This window comes from Mustela nigripes, chromosome X (genome assembly GCF_022355385.1).
Source record: "Mustela nigripes isolate SB6536 chromosome X, MUSNIG.SB6536, whole genome shotgun sequence".
Classification (NCBI taxonomy): Eukaryota; Metazoa; Chordata; class Mammalia; order Carnivora; family Mustelidae; genus Mustela; species Mustela nigripes.
The window spans coordinates 112,498,817-112,512,959 of record NC_081575.1 but is presented as its reverse complement, the minus strand read 5'-3'; the positions used below and the strand labels follow the sequence as shown (position 1 = coordinate 112,512,959).

General features: G+C 45.7%; 1 protein-coding gene across 1 annotated transcript in view; it reads left to right on the top strand.

Moving 5' to 3' along the window:
• Positions 1-8,193: 8,193 nt before the first annotated feature.
• The window catches only part of LOC132006838 (carbonic anhydrase 5B, mitochondrial), a 55,526-nt gene continuing 49,576 nt past the window's right edge, over positions 8,194-14,143 (top strand). Inside the window, exon 1 of the mRNA XM_059384895.1 lies at positions 8,194-8,352. The gene's annotated coding sequence lies outside the window, so the exon portion shown is untranslated. The remainder of the gene's footprint in view (positions 8,353-14,143) is intronic.

The following is a 14,143-nucleotide window of genomic DNA, read 5'->3' as shown; positions in this document are numbered from 1 at the left end:
CTTCCCGTGTATCACTTTGAATTTACTTCTCCACACCTCCTACCCTGCAGAAAGTGGCTGCTTTTCTGTTTGTAGAGTCGCAGTGATTCTTAGATCTCCGGTTGAGTTCATAGGTATTCAGAATGATTTGATAGCTATCTAGCTGAATTTCTGGAACCAGTTGAAACTAAGGTCTTCTACGCCTTTCCTATGTTGGACTAATCTCCCAAAGCAGCTCTTAGTTTTATTGATCCTTTCTGTTGTCTTAATAGTCTCCATTTCATTTATTTATTCTCTTATCTTTGTATTTCTTTCATCCTTTTAAATTTGGACTTCATTTGTTCTTTTTCTAGTTCTTTGAGGTATAAAGTTGGATTGTTTGAGATTTTTCTTATTTTTTGATGTAGATATTTATCACTATGAATGCCTGTGTTAGAACTACTTTTACTGCATCCCATAAAATTTTGGTGTGTTGTGTTTCTATTCCCATTTGTCTCAAAGTGGGTTTTTTTAAAATTTCTTCATTGACCTGTTCATTGGTTGTTCTCTCCTGAAATTCTTTTTTTAAAAAAATATTTTATTTATTTATTAGGCAGAGACAGAGAGAGCACAAGCAAGGGAAAGTGGCAGGCAGAGGGAGAGGGAGAAGCAGGCTGCCCACTGAGCAGGGAGCCTGATGTGGGACTCAATCCCAGGACTTGAGATCATGACCAAGCCAAAGGAAGACACTTAACCAACTGAGCCACTCAGGCATCCCTCTCTCCTGAAATTCTTAGCAGCAGGCAGGTAAGAGGCATAACTATGACAGCACAGGGGTCTGGTCATGGACAACAACTGCCTGTGGCCCCAGCAAGAAAGGTATTGTTGTGCTGGAAGTAGTGTGGGCTAGGAGAGAGGGACATGACTCAAGACAGGGCATGGTCAGAAGATGAGAGGGATGGGCCCTGCAGGACAGGTAGGTAGAACAAAGAGTGAGTTATCTTTCCTCCACGATTCCATTTTCTCTCAAATTTCTGGTGTCTTCCACAGTTCTTTATATTAACGCACAAATCTGTTTACTCCCAGAGTCCTTTTGTTCTCCCACAAATCTGTTTAATCCCATTAGCTTTTGTGCTCTCCCACAATCCATCAGTGCTTTCCCCGAATCCATCACGCTCTCCCACAACCCTTTCTGCTTTCCCACAATCCTCCTGCTTCCCCTCCAGTTCTCGGTGCTTTCCCACAGTCCTCCATTTTCTCCTACAATTCCTCATGCTTTTCACAATGCCACCTTTCTCCCACAATCCTCTTCTCTCCCATAGTCCTCCTGTGCTCCTACAATTCCTCATGCTTTCTCACAATGCTACCTCTCTCCTATAATCCTCTGTAGTTTCCCACAATCCTCTCTTTCTCCTACAGTCCTATGGTGATTCCCCACAATGATACCTCTCTCCCATAATCCTTTGTTGTCTCTTATAATCCTCCTCCTCCATGTTCTCCTACAATTCTCCTCTCCCACAATTCCCCATGCATTCCCACAATGCTGCCTCTCCTCCACAATCAACCAGTGATTTTCCACAATCCTCTCTGCTTTCCTACAATTTTTTAGTGATTCCCCACAATGCTGCCTCTCTCCCATAATCCTCTGTGGTACCCCCAATACTCCATGTTCTCCCACAATCCTCTGTGCTTCTCCATAATCCTCTATACTCTCCCGCCATCCTCCAATGATTCCCCACAATCCTACCTCTCTCCCATAATCCTCTGTGTTTTTCCATAACCCTCTGTGTTTTCCCGCAATTCCCCTCTTCTCCCACAATCCTCCACGTTTTCCCACAATGCTACCTCTCCTCCACAGTCCTCTGTGGTCTCCCATAATTTTCCAATGATTTCCCTCAGTTTTCTGTGCTTTCCTACAATCTTATGTTCTCTCCCATGATCTTTTAGTGATTCCCCACAGTGGTACCTCTTTCCTATAATCCTCTGTGGTCTCCCACAATCCTCTGTACTCTTCTACAATTCTCCAGCAATTTCTCATAATGTTACCACTCTCCCATAATTCTTTGTGCTTCCCAAAATCCTCCAGGCTCTCCGACAATTTTGTTTTCTCCTGTTATTCTCTCCGTGTTCTACCACAATGGTGTCTCTCATCAAAGTCCATTTCCTCTCCTACCATTTCTGATGTTTTTCTACAATAGTCCTTCTTTACAATTCTCCTGTGGTTTCTAATAATCCTCTGTGCTTTCCCACAATCTACCTGCTCCTCCACAGTTCTCTATACTTTTCTACAATGCTCTCTTTCTTCTTCAGTCCTTTGCAGTTTCTCACACTTTTCTGTACCTTCCCAGTTTTCCTGCTCTCTCACAATTATCCATGCTTTCTCAGAATGCTTCCTCCCAACAATCCTCCATGTTTTCCCATAATCCTTTTGCTCTTCCACAATCCTCCTGCTCTCTCACAGTTTCTAATGCTTTCCCGTAATGCCACCTCTCTACCACAATCCTGTTTTCTCCCATAATCTTCCAAGTTCTCCCACAGTCCTGTGTTTTCACAAAATGCTTCCTTTTTCCTGTAATCCTCTCCGCTCTCCCACAATCCTCCATGTTTTCCCACAGTCTGGTGCCCTCCCTCATCCTCTGTGGTCTCCTCAAATGCTCTATGCTCTCCCATAATCCTTTGTACTTGCCTTCTGTTTTCTCCCACATTTTTTCTACTTTCCCAGAATAGTCTGTATTCTCCCACAGCCCTTCATTATTTCCCACAAGTCTCTATTATTCCACAATTGCAGGTCTCTTCTACAGTGCCCTCTGATGGGTAGGTAAGGGTCTTGGCTATGACTAGTATCCTGGTGTGGCCATGAATAACTGATATGTGGCCCGTACAGAAGAGGCATGCCCAATAGAGGTGTGTGCTCATGAAGAAGTAAACTTGGCATAACCTAGGAAAGAGGGCATGACTCATAGTGTGAGGGCATGGCCAGAAAGGTAAGGAGTGGTCTTGCAGGAGGGGCATGGGTAGGAGGATGGGCACTTTAGGAGCAGGTGAATTCTCTGTCTCTCCCACAAAATACCTTGTTTTCCCCACAGTTCCTGTCTCTCCCACAATTCTTGTTTTCTCCCTCACGTTGTGGTCGCCCACAACCATTCTCCATGCTCTCCTGGTCCTTCATTTCTCTCATGACTCTGTTTTCTCCTAGTCTTCCACGTTCTCCCACAATCATTCCATCTAGAGTTCTCCCCGATGATTCTGTTTTCTCCTAGAATTCTCTGTTCTCTCCCAAAATGCTTCATTCTCTCCTACAACTGCCTGTCTCTCCCAAAATTCTCTCCCATAATTTTATGTTCCCTATAATTTTCTGTGGGTCCTAGGTAGGGGGCATGGCTATGACACAGCAAAGAGTGGCTGTGAATGGATAGCACGGTGCCACGGAACCACCTGTGGGAGTGGCCATAGTGGGGCAGGTGGGTTCGCAGCTGGGTGGCAGGTATGGTGGTCATGAAGAAACAAAGATGGCAAAGCAGAAGAGGCAGGGCAAGCACAAAGGGTGAATTTTCAGTCTCTCCCACAGTACATTGTTTTTCCCACAATTCTCTCCCCCCAAATTTCTCGTCTCTCACATATTTCTGTTCTCACTGACAATTCTCTGTTATATGTATTTTCTGTTTTAATTGTATGGTTTCCAGGTTCTTTGTGGTACCTTGGTGGTACCACATGTTGGTATATGGGCATGTTGTTTAGATGTGCAGGGGGGCATGGCTCTGGCAGTAGCCGTGTGGCCACCACATTCATCAGAGGGCTTAGTTTGTGGCAATAAGAAGGAAAAGGACATGGCTTAGATGGAATGTTAGCCACTTCCCAGACTGTGGTGGCCAAGGGGGAGCACAAGTGTTGACCAGGAAGAATGTAGCAGAGGCAAGGGATGGGTAGTGGCTCAGATAAGAAAAGTTGGATCAGCCAGAGGAGAGGGTATGACTCAAGAGGGATGGGAATGGCCATGAAGGAGCAAAGGAGTAGCTGAAGGAATATCCCAAGGACTAAGACTGAGCTTGGGTGCCAAGGCTGGGGTGAAGGGGCCCGTTCTCAGTCTTTTCTGTAATACCTTGTTGTATTCCTGAGGGTTCTGTAGAGAAACTGAATAAACACACACACACACACGCACACACACAGAAAGAGAGAGGGAGATTGATTTTAAGAAATTGGCTCAAATGATTATGGAGTTAAGTCCAAAATCCGCAGTAAGCTTGCAGGCAGGGACTCAGGGTAGAGTTGAGTCCAAACATTTGGCTGGCAGAATTTCTCCAGACGAGGTCAGTCTTTGTTCTATTAAGGCTTTCAATTGATTGAATGGGGCTCCCCCACAATATGGAGAGTAATCTGCTTTACTCAAAGTCCACCAATTCAAATGTTAATCTCATCCAAAACCAAAACAAAACAAAACAAAATATCTTAATAGTAACATCTAGAACAATGTTGACAGAATATCTAAACATTATGGCCCAGCCAAGTTGACACATAAAATTAACCATCACATCTTGTCTCTCCAAATTCTTTGCCTTTCCCACAATTCTCGGTTATTTCTCAAAATCTTCGTTCTCCCCAGAATTTCTTTCCCTGTAAGGAAAAAACAACTCATTGCTGCTGTCATCAAGAAGCCTTGCTAGGGGGAAAAAAAAATCATCTAACAACACTGTGTTTAATGACATATCAGATTTACATTCTGGCTCAAGTATCTTATCTCAGCCTGGACCAGTTCCTGGCTCCAGTTCCAGCAATTCCTGGACTGGTACTTCAGGAGCACTGCCATTTTCCATTTCTTGTCTACTTCCTGGTATATAAATGAGCAGTGACTGAAGTAGTCAATAAGCAGGAGCTGAAGAGATGAAGGCATCAGTGAACCTCGAATATCACTTATTCACCAGTATTTACAGAGCCCCTACCAGGGTGCCAGTACTGGGTTAAGTGCTGGGCATACAACATTGAACAAACTGGTCAAAGTCCCTGTCTTGGGGAATTTACATTATAGCAAACAGCCGACCAACAGACAATCCAATATACAAACCAGAAAATACATAATTATGAGTGGTGAGACACCATAAGGAAAATGAAACAGACAATGTAACAGAGATAGAGAGGCGGGGCTGCTACTTAAAGTGTGTGTGTGTTTTTAAAGATTTTATTTATTTATGACAGCAATCACAAGTAGGCAAGAAGCAGGCAGAGAGGCAGGCAGAGAGAGAGGGACCCAGGACCTTGAGATCATGACCCTCATGACCCGAGCCAAAGGCAGAGGCTTTAACCCACTGAGCCACCCAGGCGCCCCTTAAAGTGTGTTTTGTGGAACGCCAGCTTTGCATCTCCTGAGAGATTGCTTGAAATGCAGACTCTCAGGTCACACTCCAGAATCCCTGAGGCAGAGTATGACCTGTACCATGATACCCAGGTGATCCCTATGTTCAGTGGAGAGGCTCTGGGTACAACTTGACCTATGGTTATCAGGAAAGACAGCTCTAAAGACACAACATTTTTTTTTTAAGAATTTATTTATTTATTTGGCAGACAGATCACAAGTAGGCAGAGAGGCAGGCAGAGAGAGAGGAAGGGAAGCAGGCTCCCTGATGAGCAGAGAGCCCGATGCGGGGCTCGATCCCAGGACCCCAAGATCATGACCTGAGCCGAAGGCAGAGGCTTTAACCCACTGAGCCACCTAGGCGCCCTAAAGACCCAACATTTTAGCTGAGAACTTAATGATAAGCAACACCCAGTCATGTAAATGTAGGCAACAAGTGAGTGGTCCAAACAATGGGAACAGCGAAGGCAATGTCCTGAGGTAGGAATGAACAGGGGACTCGTGTGAGTGGGACAGGTTGAGAGAAGATGACTTGAACTTTACTGTTGGATATTTATCAAAAGCCCTACAACGAGGATTGTCCATTTGCAGTGACTAGACAAAAGTTCTACGTGCACAGACCCCTCTATTTCTGCAAATTGGAGCTATCGGATCGGTTTTGCATGCAGCCACTCATCCATCTTGCACCCATGATGGACATTGTTAATCAGTCACAGAACATTTTCCTTCTGCGCCCAGACAAAGGTACGGAGTTCAGCATAGTTATTCATGCGGGGACCACAAATGGTTCAAAGCCGACATGTGAGCTGACACCCATTTCCCATCCTAGGGAAAGATTATGAAAATGCTAACCCTGGAGGGCCCGTGTACTTGGATGAACAGAAAAGTTTCGATGGTTCACAGAATTGATTTAACACACTGTGCTTTGTGATTGTGCCAACAGCTTACAGTGAGAGGACCTGTGCTTAACTCCTCACGATGCCTACTTCCCACTTAGTTACCACATCAGCTATATGAGGGAACAGGATTTTTCTCAAGAATGAAATTCAAGAAAAACTGTGTTTCTAAAAAAAACAAAACTAAGGTTGATTTTCATCTTAAGAATACCAGAAAACCTTAAAACAGTTGCTATTTCCTCTTTTCTAATGCTGTTGGAAAGCTTGGAGGCAAGTCTTTGTCCCAACTTAACTCTCCTAGAGCTGGTGGCCTAGGTACTTAAATGCTAATCTTATCATTGGCTGCTTTAATCTCCTTACATTAAGTGGAGAAGTGGAAGGAAGTGAGGTAGAACTCACTGTAAAAATCAGCTCAGTAATTTATAGAGGCTGTATTTGGACCAATTTCTGTGTGTCCATGATAGGGCAAAAATGACTGACAGTTGAAACATTTTATAAATGAAGCAGGGTTCTCAGGGTCAGGATAAGCTTAATACAACTGTTCTGTTGAACTTGTTCTTTTCTCTGTGTTCTTTGTAGCACAGCATTTTGAATATTCCCACTATCTTCCAGCCAGAAATGGAATGGAGGGTAGGAAGAAATGAAAAAGTAGCTAAATATGCTATCACAAAGTGTGTGTTGATGTCATATGAAGAAATCAATGTAGGGGCGCCTGGGTGGCTCAGTGGGTTAAAGAAGTCAATGTAGCAAGCCTAATTGCTGGGAACAAAGAAATGTTATCTTTCTGCACATGTGAAAAGGCCAAGTATTCAGTGAAGATTTATTGAGAATTTATAGTGTAAAGAAGTACAGTAAGTCCTATAAAAGTGACTTCCTGTGTTTGCTACCCCAAAATATTCCCACTAATCAAATCAAGAAGACCTGTGCTTAGCAAATCCTTTTCCACCTATCAGCCCCTTGCCACACCTTCCCTAACCTTCTCATCATTTCTTGTCACATCCAAGCCCAAGTTTGGACAAGACACCTTCAGACCGAAAGCTCCTTGAGGCTTATCTACTTTTTGGGTGGAGTGGGTGCTAAAAAAAATTGGATTGAATGAATGAATCAGAGATTTCTGCACAGGGGTAGCAAAGCTGGTTGTAACCTTCACATTTCTCTTGTGGATCCAGAGTTTTAAGTGGAAAGAGGAAAGCTAGCAGAATGATCAGGGCACATACAGGGCTTGCAACCAGAGTTTCCGTCTTGGTGTGGTCGTGTCTCCACAGGCCCTAGACAGCCAGAGCTCACTGGGTGCCTAAGCAATGTCCTCTGTAGGAGATACCAGGAAATACGGGAATTCTGTTTACTCCGCTCATCTGTCTAGCACTTAAGGTTGGCTGAAGGACTAGAAGGAACATCGGTCCATAATTCTGGTTTAGAGGATGTGAAAACTGGCTGGAAGCAGTTTCAAATTCGAGTTCAGCTGTGAAAACTGGCTCCAAGAAACTCGGGTAAAGTGGACATGAAAATAACAGGAAGGAACACGGTTGTGTGACTCGTCCAATATTTGCATTTCCCTACTGAGTTCTCAGTCCATTCAATCTTGATGTCTGGTAATGGGAATACCTGAGGAAAGTCATTCTCTAGACCAGGCTCTTAAGCCTGCAGTCTGATTTCACCCGACAAAATGTGGCCAGTGCCCAGTTCCCAGACCCGGGAGTGTTTCTCTAGAGACAAGAGGGGCCGCCCACGCGGCCTCGAAACCCAGCGGCCAAGTCCCGCCTGGTGGGAGGGCGCACTAGGGACTTGACCCTGCTGGAGGAGCCGGACCTTAGCGGAGCGCTCGGGCAGAACCAAGGTGGAAGGCGGGGCCAAGGCGGAGCTCCGAGGCGAGGCCCGGGGGGAGGGGGCGTGGCTGTGACGGGGCGGGGGGCGAGGTCTGGACACCGGCCACAGACAGCTTGGCCTGGAGGGGCGTAAGCCGGGGCGGTCCGCAAGGACGTGAGGGGGCGTGGTCCCGGCCTTGTGGGGCGAGGCTTGGAGGGGGTGTGGCCTGGGCTGTGGGGCGCGAAGACGGGGCGTGGCCACGATGGCCAGGCACACTCGCGGTGGGTCCCCGGGTCCCCCGGCTAAAGCTAAACGCTGAACTTCGTGCTTTGGAGAAACTTTAAGGTAAGGGCGGGTGGCGGAGTGGAGTGAGGGCCACAGCGGGGGCAGGCCGACTCAGGGAGGACCGGGACCGTCCTCACACAGCCCTGTCACGCCAGGTCTCAGAGCCCGGACAGCTGTTGGTCCTGCGAGTATTACCGGGGTCCCGGCGCGGCATATTGCCCTTTCCCCCCGCCCCCGCAGCCCTCTTCTACTTTGGGAGTCACCAACCAGATGGCAGCACCTTCTTGCACTTGCCGGGAAACAGTTGTCTGAGGGAATTTGGGGGTGGGGCGTGAGGGCAGTTCCCTAGGAAGGAGTGTTGCCAGGGGTGGTTGGATGTGAATTAACTCAGGAAACTCCGGTTTGCTGTAGACAGGGGTAGGGACTACAAAATCTGAAATTGCAGTTCCGGAAACCGAGGCGCAGCAAACTGGAACTAACTGGGGTCTGGATTTTATTCCCCCCGTCCCCCACGCCGACTATACCAGGGTCTGTGGACGGAGTCACAGCCACCTCCAAGGCAGGGGATCAGCATCGCAGCTGTGTCACGTGGACAAATCTGAGCTTTCTCCATTCTGCAATTACTTCTGGTCTTTTTGTTTTGTGCCCCGCCCCAGAACTGGAGAACAGCTGAAGTACAAATAGTGTCGAGTCTTTGTGGCATTCAGTATTAAATGCTACTACCTTAAGGCTGGTGGCAACTCCTTAATATTAATGTAAGTGCCTTCTCCTCCCCTGTATTGTCCCTGGGAAAGTTTGAGAAATACAAGTAAATGTGTACATCTTAATTCGGTTAGAACTTGTTCTCTCCCAGCCTCTGAAAATTAGGTTGCTTTCTGCTTCTCCTTCTTCTTCCTTTACTGCTAATCTGGCCATCTCCTTTTTGTTATTAAAAACCTTGCTGGAGGGTCACCTGGGTGGCTCAGTGGGTTAAAGCCACTGCCTTTGGCTCAGGTCATGATCTCGGGATCCTGGGATGGAGCCCCGCAGTCGGGCTCTCTGCTCCTCGGGGAGCCTGCTTAACAGCTCCCGCCCCCACCGCACAGGGCCACCTGCCTCTCTGCCTACTTGTGATCTCTGTCAAATAATAAATAAAAATTAAAAAAAAAAAAAACCAACCTTGCTGGAATAAGGAGAGGAATATGCAGATTTCTCATGAGGGAAGCTGCTCCAGACCCTACCCCTTATCTGCCCCTGCACATCCCTCAAAATGGTCACTGTTCACAGATACGTTGGACATGGAAAACCTCTCACTCTCTGGGGCCTTTCTCAGGTAATTTTTATGTCAGAACCAGGGCTGAAATTCGTGGAAAGGCCAAGATCAGCAAGGGCCTGTACACACGTTTCCTGTTCTCCCTGGAGCCAATTAAAAGGTTGTGAGCACTCACAGTTGGGACTCAATAAAGACTGAGTGAATTGTGAGTGAATGAGTGAGCTTGAATATTTTGGAAATCTGATGGGAAGAGGACATTAATTTCATCTCATTGGCAGCACTGGGGCACTTAATTGCAGCATACAAAACAGCTACCAGAAATACATTTTGAAATCTCTGGGAACCCCGGATTGGGATCATGATCTTGGGGAAGAAGTAGGTGAGAGGAAGCAGCTCAGTTTTCCAGTTGGGACAAGACAGCATAACCTCTGATTTACATTTCAGGGGTTTGCAAAAGACTGGCTTCCTTTGAACTCAGGAGGGGGCGGAAAACAAAAGATCAGTCTGATGAGAATCAAGGAATTTTTTTCAGTGTAACTGTAACCTTTAGTTGGAGTACTTTTTTTTTTTTTCTGTCTGTTTTGCATATGTATAAATGGCTTAATCAGGCAGAGTTCAAACTACTTTTGAGCCCTGAACAGCACAGGGATTAGGGGCACTAACATCCTGCCCAGTTGAAATTCCACCTGTAACTTGATTCCCCGAAGACATAACTTCTTCTTTTTTTTTTTTTTTTAAGATTTTATTCATTTATTTGACAGAAAGAGATCACAAGTGGGCAGAGAAGCAGGCAGAGAGAGAGGAGGAAGCAGGGATCATGACCTGAGCCGAAGGCAGAGACTTTAACCCACTGAGCCACCCAGGCGCCCCCCAAAGACATAACTTCTAATAGCCTACCATTGATCAAAGCCTTACCAATAACATAGTCAATTAACACCTATTTTATATGCTATATGTATCACATACTGTATCCTTACAATAAAGTAAGCGAGAGAAAAGAAAATACGATTAGGAAAATCATATGGAAGAGAAAATACATTTATAATACTGTACTGTACCAATTGGGGAAAAAACCCACCTATAAATGGAGCTGTATTGTTCAAGTTTTAGCTCTACCTGTCATGCAATGAATACATAATTTATGAATGATTCTTTAAAGGCGTTTAGAATTTGTTTCTTTTTTTCACATGTTTCTTGATCTGCAAAACAATGGATAAAGAATATTAGTAAAAGCCAAGGACATACATAAATAAGTAGTGATACATAAATACATAAAAGGCATAGAGTACAAAAAAACTTAGCACTCCTGGGCCCATCCAGGCTATGGTCCCATCTTCAAGACAAAAGTAAGAAAGAACAGATTTTCTGTGAAATCTGGTAATGTATGCTAGCAGTTATTTGTTATGTATGATGTTTGATAAACATTATTTATGGTTTTACAAGCTTAGATGTTATGAGATCTATAGGTAGATTTAAATAACCACCTATCAATAAATTATAATTTTAATGTAACAGTGGTTTGGCTTTAGGCTTTAGCATAGATAACCTCATGTATTGCTACAGGTATTATAGCCTAGCATTAGCTAATTTGAGTTTTTGTTTATTTGGATTTTCCTGGAACCTTCCTCACTGCTGACCTTCCATGTTCTGTTCCTTCCTTGATTGTCTTTGATGGCTCCTTCTGTCTCTTGGCCTCCTTGTTCCATTTTGTCAGGCTCCCTCTATACACCTGTTACTCCTGGGTGTGTGTGGGGGGAAGGGTGGGGCTTTTCCTTCTCTCTCTAGCCTCATGACCTCTCCTGATCACCAGATCAGAACTCTCTTCTTCTGCAGGTGCCTGGGTGACTCAGTCATTAGGTGTCTGCCTTCGGCTTGGGTTATGATCCTGCAATCCAGGATCAGGCTCCCTGCTTCTCCCTCTCCCACTCCTCCTGCTTGTCTTTTCTTTCTCGCTGTGTCTCTGTCAAATGAATAAATAAAATCTTAAAAAAAAAAAAAAAAAAACCTCTTTTCAAGACTTTTCCTCTCACTGTCCACTTGGACCTCAATCCGTAGGATTGGCAGGAAGACTCTGTCCTCTTTCCCTTCCCACCTGCTCCTTTTGCCAGCTTGTTTCTCTCTTCAGGCATTCATCCTCATTCTATCACCAGCATCATCCAGCCGTAAAATTACGGGGTCTTCTTAACAACTACTTCCCTTCTCTCTCCTCCAGCTGAGAGCCAAATCCCATGTTTTTTTACCAAAATGGCAATCTCTTGAATACGAAGAACATTGATGCATCACTGCTGTCACCCTTTGGTTCAGAGCTTCCTATCGTCTCACTTGGGTTACTGGAATTTCATTTCAGACTCTCGTGCCCAAATCTGACCTGTGGATGTCCCACCCGGAACCTGGCTGCCCAGTGCGGTCCTCATCTCAGTTCACGGCAGCTCCATCCTTCAGTTGACGAGGCCAAGAATCTTCTAGCCATCCTTTACTGCTTTCCTTCACGTCTTACAGGCATTCTCCAAGATAGAGCCAATGCCAAACTTCTCACCACTTCTGCCATGGCATGTTTTGTTCCAAGCCCCTGGATTATCCTGAGGGAGCTCCCTGCTGCTTTCTTGCTTCCTATCCCAGTTGGTTTCCAGTAGGGCAGCCTGAGGGATCTTTCAAAAATATAAATCAGATGGTGTCCCTCCTGTGCTGCCAAAACTCCATTGTGTCCCGATTTCGCTTAGAGCAGTGGTTTCCAGTCAGAGGTGATTCCCCTTTCCCAGGGACATCTGTGGCATCTGGAGACATTTTTGGTTGTCCCAGTTGGAGGGAGGGTGCCATTGGCATCTAATGGGTAGAGGCCAGGGATGCTGCTAAACATCCTACAACGTATAGACAGCCCCCAAACAGTTACCTGGTCGAATGGTAGTATGTCATGGTTGAGAAACCCTGAGTTGGAGGATAAAACCTTTACAATGGCCTAGAAATCTACATGATCTGGCATCCATGACCTCTCCACCTTCTCTCCTACTGCCCTCCTCCTAGTGCACTCTATTCCTACCATCCTGCCTCCTTACTTTCCCCTTGTGTGTGCCAGACACGCTCCCACCTCAGGGTCTTTGCACAGGCAATTCCCTCTTCCTAGAGTACCCTTCCTCCTGACAGCCCTATTACTAATTCGTTCATTTCCTTCAGTCTGTTGCTCAAATCTCACCTTCTCCGTAAGGCCTTCTTTGAGCAGCTTATTTTAAATGCAACGCCTCTTTCCTGGTGGCACTCCAAATTTACCTTATTCTGCTCTATTTTTCACTGAGTATATTATAATGTGATTGTCAGTACAAGTGATTTACATATTACACTGCTGTTAATTGTCTGTCTTCCCCAGTAGAATGTAAGTTCCACGAGGGTAGGGACTTGGTTTTATCCCCCCTAATGATCCTAGAACAATGCCTGGCATTTAATAGATGTTTGATTGCTGTCCTGATGAATGAAAGGATAAAAGAATGATGGACTGAATGAAGGATGGTTGAAGGAACGTCCTTGTCACTGACCTTCCCAGCTCCACTCTGCACACTCTGTTCCCTCCTGTGCTGTGCACATGGGGTCATCAGAAACCTTCCTGTGTTTATGGAATAATACCTGAGGGTCTTCCGGTCCCTTGGAAATCGGTATTCAAGTTAATCTCAAATCCCCATCCGGTCCAACCTTCTATTGCAGCCCCCGGGCATCTGGCGGCTGGTGCCTTGACAAATATTCATAACAGACTTGGGATGATGAGAAGCTCAGATACACTTGGCATTGTTATAAAGCAGGATTTTTTTTGTCTCAACACACAAGACGTTATCTTCAGAGTCTTTGTCCACTGCAGTAAGGTCAGCAGCATTCTTAGGGGACAGACAGAGGTCCAGATCTCATACACCATGACATGTAGTCCCACTATTGGGTGAGTTTTGTGAAGGAGGAGGAAGGAGAGGGGGAGGTGATGTCAGGCCACCTGGCCCTAGAGAGTCACTCTGGCAGTGGGCAGGAGACATTTTCTCTGGGCCAGGTGTCATCAGCCACTGACCTCAGCATTGTGCACAGCCAGCGTGACTGGAGTGCCCCACAGTCCCCCAAGGCATGACCATAGCCCTGGCTCTCCATGGAGCTTGGCCAAGGATCAGTCCCCCAGACTTCTCTGGCAGCATGCTAGCATAGCCTCAAATCCCCGCAGAGCCCTTTATGCAGGGCCAAGTGCATGCCCACTCGACTGTACAACTCCTTTGGCAATTAGGCATGCCTTCGGCTGTGTCTTACTACAGCTTTCCCTTTGAAGGACAAACCAGTATGTCCCATCTTTTGAGTGTATGTTGTACTTGTCATTGTCCTACTGGGAATTACTAAGTCTCTTTTTCCATCTAGATTGTAAGCAAGAAAGAAGTCCTTTCCCACATCTCTGTCAACCTCCCTCTCACACTGGGATTATTGAATAAACCCAAAGTTCTGCCTTTCAACCCTAATTGTCCTCTCTAGCCTTGACTCCTACTAAACACCCCCACCTCCCCAAATGTCCTCATAATCCCTGACATTACCCCCCCTCTGCCTTTCTTTCTTTCTTTCTTTCTTTCTTTCTTTCTTTCTTTC